The following is a 10,335-nucleotide window of genomic DNA, read 5'->3' as shown; positions in this document are numbered from 1 at the left end:
ATAGGCAATTATTTTTTCCCATTCTGAGGGTTGCCTTTTAGTCTTGTTTATGGTTTCTTTCACTGTGCAAAAGCTTTTAAGTTTCATGAGGTCCCATTCATTTATTCTTGATTTTATTTCCCTGATTCTAGGAGGTGGGTCAAAAAGGATGTTGCTTTGATGTATGTCAAAGAGTGTTCTGCCTATGTTTTCCTCTAGGAGTTTTATCGTGTCTGGCCTTACATGTAGGTCTTTAATCCATTTGGTGTTTATTTTTGTGTATGGTGTTAGGAAGTGTTCTAATTTCATTCTTTTACATGTTGCTGTCCAATTTTCCCAGCACCACTTATTGAAGAGGCTGTCTTTTTTCCATTGTATACTCGTGCCTCCTTTGTCAAAGATAAGGTGCCCATATGTGTTTGGGCTTACTTCTGAGTTCACTATTCTATTCCTTTGATCTTCCTTTCTATTTTTGTGCCAGTACCATACTGTCTTGATCACTATGGCCTTGTCGTATAGTTTGAAGTCAGGAAGCCTGATTCCACCAACTCCATTTTTCCTTCTCAAGATTGCTTTGGCTATTCGGGGTCTTTTGCGTTTCCATACAAATCGTAAGATTTCTTGCTCTAGTTCTGTGAAAAATGCCATTGGTAATTTGATTGGGATTGCAGTGAATCTGTAAATTGCTTTGGGTAGTACAGTCATTTTCACGATGTTGATTCTTCCAATCCAGGAACATGGTATGTCCCTCCATCTGTCTGTGTCATCTTTGATTTCTTTCATCAATGTCTTAAAGTTTTCTGCATACAGATCTTTTGCCTCCTTAGGCAGGTTTATTCCTAGGTATTTGATTCTTTTGGTTGCAACGGTGAATGGGAGAGTTTCCTTAATTTCTCTTTCTGCTCTTCCGTTGTTAGTGTATAGGAATGCAAGAGATTTCTGTGCATTAATTTTGTATCCTGCTACTTTACTAAACTCATCAATGAGTGCTAGCAGTTTTCTGGTAGAGTCTTTAGGGTTTTCTATATATAATATCATGTCATCTGCAAAGAGTGACAATTTTACTTCTTCTTTTCCAATTTGGATTCCTTTAATTTCTTTTTCTTCTCTGATTGCTGTGGCTAACACTTCCAAAACTATGCTGAATAATAGTGGTGAGAGTGGACACCCTTGTCTTGTTCCTGTTCTTAGAGGGAATTCTTCCAGTTTTTCTCCATTGAGAACAATGTTGGCTTTTGGTTTGTCATATATGGCTTTTATTATGTTGAGGTAATTTCCTTCTATGCCGATTTTTTGGAGAGCTTTTATCATAAATGGATGTTGAACTTTGTCAAAAGCTTTTTCTGCATCTATTGAAATGATCATATGGTTTTTATCCTTCAAGTTGTTGATATGATGTATCACATTGATTGATTTGCGTATATTGAAGAATTCTTGCATCCCAGGGATAAACCCCACTTGATCGTGGTGTATGATTTTTTTAATGTGCTGTTGCAGTCTGTTAGCTAGTATTTTGTTGAGGATTTTTGCATCTATATTCATCAGTGATATTGGTCTGTAGTTTTCTTTTTTTGTGACATCTTTGCCGGGTTTTGGTATCAGGGTGATGGTAGCCTCGTAGAATGAGTTTGGGAGTGCTCCGCCTTCTGTAATATTTTGGAAGAGTTTGAGAAGGATAGGTGTTAACTCTTCTTGAAATGTTTGATAGAATTCACCTGTGAATCCATCTGGTCCTGGGCTTTTGTGTGTTGGGAGATTTTTAATCACTGCCTCAATTTCCGTACTTGTGATTGGTCTGTTCATGGTTTCTATTTCTTCCTGGTTCAGTCTTGGAAGATTGTATTTTTCTAAGAATGTATCCATTTCTTCCAGGTTATCCAATTGATTGGCATATAGTTGCTTGTAGTAGTCTCTCACTATCTTTTGTATTTCTGAGGTGTCCGTTGTGACTTCTCCTTTTTCATTTCTAATTCTGTTGATTTGCATCTTCTCCCTTTTTTTCTTGATGAGTCTGGCTAATGGTTTATCAATTTTGTTAATCTTCTCAAAGAACCAGCTTTTAGTTTCATTTATTTTTCTTATGGTTTCTTTCCTTTCTTTTTCATTTATTTCTGCTCTGATCTTTATGATTTCTCTCCTTCTGCTCACTTTGGGGTTTCTTTGTTCTTCTTTCTCTAGTTGTTTTAGGTGTAAGGTTAGGTTGTTTATTTGATCATTTTCTTGTTTCTTAAGGTAGGACTGTATTGCTATAAACTTCCCTCTTAGAACTGCTTTTGCTGCGTCCCATAGGTTTTGGGTTGTTGTGTTTTTGTTGTCATTTGTTTCTAGATATTTTTTGATTTCCTATTTGATTTCTTTAGTGATTCCTTGGTTGTTTAAGAGTGAATTGTTTAGCCTCCATGTGTTTGTATTTTTTGCAGTTTTTTTCCTGTAACTGATATCTAGTCTCATGGCGTTGTGGTCTGAGAAGATGCTTGATATGATTTCAATTTTCTTGAATTTGCTGAGGTTTGATTTGTGACCCAAGATGTGATCTATCCTGGAAAATGTTCCATGTGCACTTGAGAAGAAAGTGTAGTCTGTCGTTTTTGGATGGAATGTCCTATAAATATCAATTAAGTCGAGATGGTCTAATGTGTCATTTAAAGCTTGTGTGTCTTTATTTATATTCTGTTTGGATGATCTGTCCATTGATGTAAGTGGGGTGTTCAAGTCTCCCACTATTATTGTGTTACTGTCGATGTCCCCTTTTATAGCTGTTAGCATTTGCCTTATGTATTGAGGTGCTCCTATATTGGGGGCATAGATATTTACCATTGTGATATGTTCCTCTTGGATGGATCCCTTGATCATTGTGTAGTGCCCTTCCTTGTCTCTTGTCATAGTCTTTACTTTCAAGTCTAATTTGTCTGATATGAGTATTGCTACTCCAGCTTTCTTTTGACTTCCATTTGCATGGAATATCTTGTTCCATCCCTTCACTTTCAGTCTATATGTATCCCTTGGTCTGAAGTGGGTTTCTTGTAGGCAGCATATAGAAGGGTCTTGTTTTTGTAACCATTCAGCCAGTCTGTGTCTTTTGGTTGGAGCATTTAATCCATTTACATTTAAAGTGATTATTGACATGTGCGTTCCAATTAGCATTTTCTTAATTGTTTTGGGTTTGTATTTGTAGGTGTTTTCCTTTTCTTGTGTTTCCTACTTAGAGAAGTTCCTTTAGCACTTGTTGTAAGGCTGGTTTGGTGGTGCTGAATTCTCTTAACTTTTGCTTGTCTGGAAAGCTTTTGATTTCTCCCTCAAATCTGAATGAGATTCTTGCTGGGTAGAGTATTCTTGGCTGTAGCTTTCTCTCTTTCAGGACTTTCAGTATATCCTGCCATTCCCTTCTGGCCTGCAGAGTTTCTGTAGAAAGGTCAGCTGTTATCCTGATGGGTTTTCCCTTATATGTTGTTTGTTGCTTTTCTCTTGCTGCTTTTAATATTTTTTCTTTGTGTTTAATTGTCCTTAGTTTGATTAATAGGTGTCTTGGTGTATTTCTCCTTGGGTTTATTCTGTATGGGACTCTCTGTGCTTCTTGGACTTGGTGAATTATTTCCTTCCCCATGTTGGGGAAGTTTTCCACTATAACCTCTTCAAATATTTTCTCAGACCCTTTCTTGTTTTCTTCTTCTTCTGGGATGCCTATAATTCGAATGTTGGTACATTTAAGGTTATCACTGAGGTCTCTGAGGCTGTCTTCTAGTCTTTTTATTTTTTTTTCTTTTTCCTGCTCTGTGGCATTTATTTCTCCCATTCTATCTTCCAACTCACTTATTCGTTCTTCTGCCTCAGTCATTCTGCTGGTTATAGCATCTAGAGTATTTTTAATTTCAGTTATTTTGTTATCCATTGCTGTTTGTTTTTCTGAGTTCTTATGAACTGTTTCTTGTACTTTCTCTATTTTGTTATCGAGATTTTGTATCATTTTTACTATCATTACTCTAAATTCTTTTTCAGGCATTTTTCCTATTTCCTCCTCATTTATTTGGTCTTGTGGGTTTTTTTCCTGCTCCTTTGCCTGCATGGGGTTTCTTTGTTTCCTCATGGTTGTCCAAGCTTTTGGGGTTGCTTGTCCTGGTGATAGAGGTGTTTATAGAAGACTGTCCAAGCCTCAGACTAATGTCCAAGTATTGGATTAAACGAATATTCAGTCTAGGAAACGCATACATGTATAAGACACACAATTATTGAATCCGTTAGGACATAAGGCTCTAGAAAGACCTGACAGAACCCCAGTGTGCTATCAGATATTCCAAGAGAAACCCAGCAGAAATTGACAACTGAAACAGAACAAATCAGAGACAAAAGCAAAAGCAAACAAACAACAAATAACACCCTACACATACAAACATCAATCCAGGGAGATTTTGTAAGCTAGGATCAAATATAGAAATGAGCTGGAGTACCACCAGAGAGAATGGAGATTCTCAGAATGTAATTAGACAACTGTACTAAGAACTAAGATAAAGACAAAAGCCTAATATTAATACCAAGGCAGTGCATCATCTGGAGAATAGAGCAAGGAGTCTGAGCAGACCGATAGTGTTGCTTATAAGTATGTTAAGATAAAATACACTTAAAATGGCTGGAAGAAAGGGGAACAGAAGAGCATAATGGGGTTGGAAATATGCAAAGAAAAAGAAAGGAATAGAAGTGTATAAAAGAAAGGGATGAAAGGAAAGTATGAAAGATATTTTGTCTGTACTACCAAAAGCTTAGCTAGATATAGAAGTATATAAAGAGGCAAAAAAAAAAAAAAATCCTTAAAAAATTATGTTGTAAAACTTGTAGATCCCTTAGGGCTAAGATCGTATTTAATAAATCAAAAAAAAAAAAAAAAAAAAGAGAGAGAGAGAAAGAAAAAAAAAAAAAAATCCAGAGCTGATCCCAGAATGGACCAGTTCAATAGGTATTGATACTACTATTTCTGTTTCCTTAGCGTCTCAGCTGTAAGTGTCCTTCTCCTTGCCTCGGGTTTTTTTGCGTTATTCTGTGACCAGCAGAGTTTCCTTTATTGTTCGTCTGTAAGCATCGGTGTGTGGGGAGGGAGAGGGTACAATAGTGGCTCCTTCTGGGAGTGAGTGAGCAGTGGCGCACTGTTGTTTCAGTCAGGCTTGGAGGTGCCTGTTGCAGAGGGCGCTGGTGGCTCAGGCGTACACAGAAAGTCTTAGAGTTGGGCCTCTCTCGGGTTTTTTCTTTTTGATGCTGGTTTTTTTTTTTTTCTCTCGGCAGCCTCCCTGCTGCTGGCATTGCAAGGAGTTTTAATCGAGCCCCGCCCGAGTGCCTGAGGATGCTTGTTGTCCCTGAGCGCCTTAGGTGGCCCGCAGGGCGTCTCTCCACTGCCTGTTGCAGAGGCGCGGAAAGAGAGAGAGAGGCTATGCGCGCGGCTCCTCCCCCCCGCCCAGGAGCCTGCAGCCTCCAGCCGCCATCATGGCCGGGCAGCTCTCAGGGACCGGCACTCCTCTCCGCGGACCTCCTCCCTCCTGTCCTCTCGGTCCGTCACCCTACCGGCAACAATGTTTCTCCCCCTGAACCAGCTCTCCGGTTCCCACGCTCCCGCTCCTGGACCCTCCGTTCAGCCGCGGATCGATGTCTCGGTCCGGGAACGCTGAGCTGCGCTGCGGACCCTCCGTATGTTTCTCACTCCCTCCCGTCTGCCACAGCTCTGCTGCTTCCCCCTCTCTGAGCCCTCGTAGATGCCTCCCTACCGGCTATGTCGGGCTCCCCGCAGCCCTTTCTGGTGTCCGAGGCCGTCTGCTGGTGTTCAGCTGGTTCTCTGTGGGAATGACTGCGTCCTTCCGTGCATTCCCAATGCATCTGTGGAGAGGGATGCACTCCACGTCTCTCTGCTTCGCCGCCATCTTTTTCTCCCTCTCTTATTCAGTTTTAATATCAAATTATGCTCGTAAACAAATTGACAAGATAATTTTTCCATTCACCCCCACCCCCAAATATTTCTCCCTCTAATCTCTGGAGGAGAGTGTGAAAAACTGTTGTTACTCCTTTAAATGTTAGGGAGAATTCACTGGTAAAGCCTTCTAGGCCTTGAAATTATATAATGGAAAGGATTTAAATTCTAGATTCAATTTATTTAATGCATATGGGATTATTTATATATTTTATTTAATCTTGTTTCAGTCTGGCAATTAGGGAACTTCTAAAAATGGTCGATTCCACTAAAATTTTCAAATTTATTCATATGAAATTGTTAATATCCCTTTATTATTTGTTAATATCCCTTTATTATTTGTTAACATGTGCAACATCTGTAGTGATGTCCTCATTTTAATATCTGGATATTAGGGGATTTTTTTCCATCTCTTTTTTGATCAGCTTTGCTAGAAGTCTATTAATTGTCTTAGTCTGTTCTAAGAAGCATTTTTGTATTTTTACTTTTGTATTAATAAATTTATTTTCTACTTTATTATGAGGTTAATTTTTTCTTCAGTTTCTTGGCTTTGGATATTTAGGTAATTGGTTTTCAGCCTGTCATAGTTTCTAATATACGCATTTTGACTATAAATTTCACCCTTCGAACAGCTTTAGCTGTATTTCACACAGTTTGATGGCTGTACTTTTATCTTTATTCACTTCAGAATGCTTTCTAATATTCTTTGTTATTTTTTCTTGGACATTTGGATTATTTAGACACAGTGCTTATTTTTCAAAGAGTAGGAATTTTCTAAAGATGTTTGTTTTTAATTTTTTGCTTCATTCCTCTGTGGTCAGAGAACACATTCTGAATGATTTATCTGTCCTTGTTCTGTGTTCCAAGCAGAGGACAGTTTCAGAGTATAAAGTTATCATGCCGTCTTGGTTGGTTTACAGATTGTGAGACGTTGGGTCTTGTGTTTTCCAAGTCACCTGGGAGACCAAAAAAAAAAAAAAGACAGGCTGAATTCTATTCTACCCCCCACCCTACTTCACTTTATTTAGAGCAGTTCCACTTTGGTTTATTTATTAGGTGTTATAGTAAAAGTTTTTTGTTTAAAAAAGAATTTGGCTGTTTGTAATCCACTGAATTTGACTCTCCTGCAGCTCTTCCCATTTTGGAATATCATTATTCTATGTGTTTTGCTGTTAGCAAAACCCAAAATCATCCTGTGAGGGTCAGCTTGATCTTGTCAGGTTAACACGGCCCCCTAACCGCCACACAGAGGCTCCATTAAACTGATGCAGTTACATTATTATTACGTTAATTTACGTAGATAATCTACATGTGAATGACCAGACAGGCCTCTGTTAAATTTTGTAAAACTCAATAGTCAGTTATCAATTACTCTAAAATTGTAAGTAAACATTTAAAAAACGTTCAACCCATCCTAAGAATTAAGAACGTGCAAATTAAACCAATAGTGTAAAATGATTTTCTTTATCAGAATGCCATAGATTATGTATTTTATACACTTTTGGTGGGAATCGATATTGAAAATTATTTGGCTACAATACTTTTTGTATAAGGAAAAACCTGGACCAAAGTCAGATGTCAGAAACTCAAAATACCTGCAGGAGCCCAGAATGGGAAATCACATTGACATTACTCTTTCCCACGGCAGCATTCAACTGTAAAAGCCTTCTACAAAGTTTCTGAGATTGTGACCAAGAAAAGTGAATCGAGCCAAAGTTCATTTCAAATATAAAGATGACAGTTATATTCAAACATGAAGCATTTTAGCATACAGCAACCCTTCATATCACAAACACACGCACATGCTTGATGACAAATTCAATGAATAAAAAGCATAAAGCGAAACAATTAAATTAGAACTGAAAGAGGCATGGAAAAAATATTAGTGTATACTGAATTCTTTCAAAACTTAAGCTAATATAAGCAATTATGTAAATTGTACTTACATAACAGATTACTCATGTGATAAAATATAATGAAAATAATGATAAAGATAATTAAATTAGTTTTAAAGGTAAAGAAGCAGAGGAGGTAGGAGGAGGTACGAGATTGTTCTTTATGATAGAGTCAATTAATAGAGTAAAAATTGAACTTCATTTAAAAAAATCAAAGATATAATGACTCCAACCACTTAAGAGTTTTCACACTTTCATCAGCTTGAGAAAGATATTTGGGGAAAATAACACAAAAGTTCACCTTGTACTTTTCCCCTTTCTATTAAAGTCAAGTTAAATTAAGTGACGACTTTCATGCAAAAATATCACAACATAGTCCTATTCTTATGTTTCAGATCTATTACCTATTCTCTGTATATATAAAAACTGATATCTGAAATGATATTTCCCTAATAGCAATGGCTGCTTTTTGTTGGAAGATTTAAGATAACACGGGAACTTTCTTCTTTGCACTGTTATCCATGACTAAAATTATTATAAAAATCATGTAATAACTTTACAAGAAGTTTAATCAAGTTTCCTTCTTCTTCAAAATTAAACTAAGCCAATTATGAAACAAACAAATTAAATTCTGTGGCTCATTCCACAGGCTAAATTGTGACCTAATGACTGTTGAGACTTCTCTAATTCTAAATCCTATCAGGCTGGTCTTAACTGATGAGAAATGGGAAAACACATGAGACATCTATCTCTGCCCCTCAGAGGGCATCCCATCTACTTTGCTCTAGCCTTGGGACTGAGGCTGTTCTGCCCCTTCCTCGCTCCACCAGCTGCCTCTTTTTCCTCTTCTGTCTGTGTGTACAGGTTCTTCCACTGTTCTATGCCAATTGGAATTTAAATCTTACAGCTACATCGTGGGACTAATGGATTGGAAGAGATCTTTCCTCCCTGCCTACTTCTCCCTTAGAGGGAACCATATTTATTGCTTTAATTAGAGCACGAAGCTGTAGGAGGAAGTGCAAGTCTTCAGCCTTTCTCCTGACAGCTTCAACTGGAGAGGCAACTTGGAAACCCTCCGCTGCAAGAAGTGCCAGCTGGATAATTAGTACTGTGCGGCTAATAATTTTTAAAAATGTGTGTGTGGGGGGGGGGATGAGAATCAGTGCAAGCATTTTTAACAAACTTTAACATTTTAAAATGGGTTTCCAAATATGTTGCGGGGGAAATGTTTGGGAGTTTTTTTTTCTCTAAATGTGACTTAAAGTATTAATGTTCTCTTTGTGTGGAGGGAGGAGCAAGGTGTTGACATTCATCTAACCTGCAGCAAATGTCATTGAATTGCTGAGCTGGCTTTCTTTCTGTGTTGAAAGGAAAGAATAATTCTCCACAATTATTCCTCCAAGGAGCACTAAATTTTCCAACTGATTAAGATGAGAAAAGACAAAGTTTCTCAAGGTTATTTTAAGAATTCAGCAAAGTCTGAATAAGTCATAGGTTTTTAAGGTAATAACCTATAGTGTGTCCGGGGTAGTTTCCAAAATTATTAATGACTGGGGAGGTATGGCCCAGACCAATCAGAAGAGAAGGTAGGCATTATTCTGTACTGGTCCATTACACCTCAGTATTACCCTGGTTGAGTCTTTTGTTCACATACAATGTACCTGTGCTTTGTTTAGGAACAAGGATATAAATCTCTGTTGGTCTCTAGAAGAAGAAATTATTTATAGGCAAACTTAATGACTTCTCAAAAATTCTGAACACAATCATCCTTTATTCATTCAACAAGCAAACATTGAAGGCACTCTGCCAAACATTAAGGCTACAGAGATAAACAAGTAAGATGACACCCCTCCCCTCAGAAGCTGACTTTCTAAAGCAGGGGTTAGCAGACATATTTGGTAAAGGGACAGATAATAAACATTTTCAACTTGGCGGACATTCAGTATCTGTCACCACGCTTCAGCCCTTCTGTTGTAACGTAAAAACAGCCATAGACAATACATAAGCAAATGAGCGTGTCTCTGTTCCAATGAAATTTTATTTATGGACACCAAACGTGGGATTTCACATAACTTCCTCATGTCACAAAATAGTGTTCTTCTTATGATTTCTTTCTATTTGAAAATGTAAAAACTATTCTTAGCTGGTAGGTTGTACCAAAACAGTGGCCAGCCAGATTGGAAGCATGTGCTGCAGTTTGCAGGTCCCTGATCTACAGGGTTAACAATGAGGAGAGCAAATCATTAGGGTCAATTGGCTGACGGTAAAAATGGAATGATAAATTAAAAACTGTCGTAGACGACCGTGTGCCCACTGATGTGTGAATTAGAGAATCTTATGGTTGGAAGAAATCTCAGAGACCTTGGGAGCCTTGAATAACCTTCACAGAGTATTTGCTTCCCCTACAGGACATTCTCAAAAGGTAAAGAGAAACTTCAATGGCAGGACCTTGGCAGTTTCCCAAGGCAGCCTATTTTATTGTTGGACAGAGTATGTTCATTAAATTTGTACTTT

The sequence above is a fragment of the Hippopotamus amphibius genome, chromosome 17, assembly GCF_030028045.1.
Source record: "Hippopotamus amphibius kiboko isolate mHipAmp2 chromosome 17, mHipAmp2.hap2, whole genome shotgun sequence".
Taxonomy (NCBI): Eukaryota; Metazoa; Chordata; class Mammalia; order Artiodactyla; family Hippopotamidae; genus Hippopotamus; species Hippopotamus amphibius.
The sequence above is the reverse complement of the archived record's forward strand: the minus strand, read 5'-3'. Positions refer to the sequence as shown.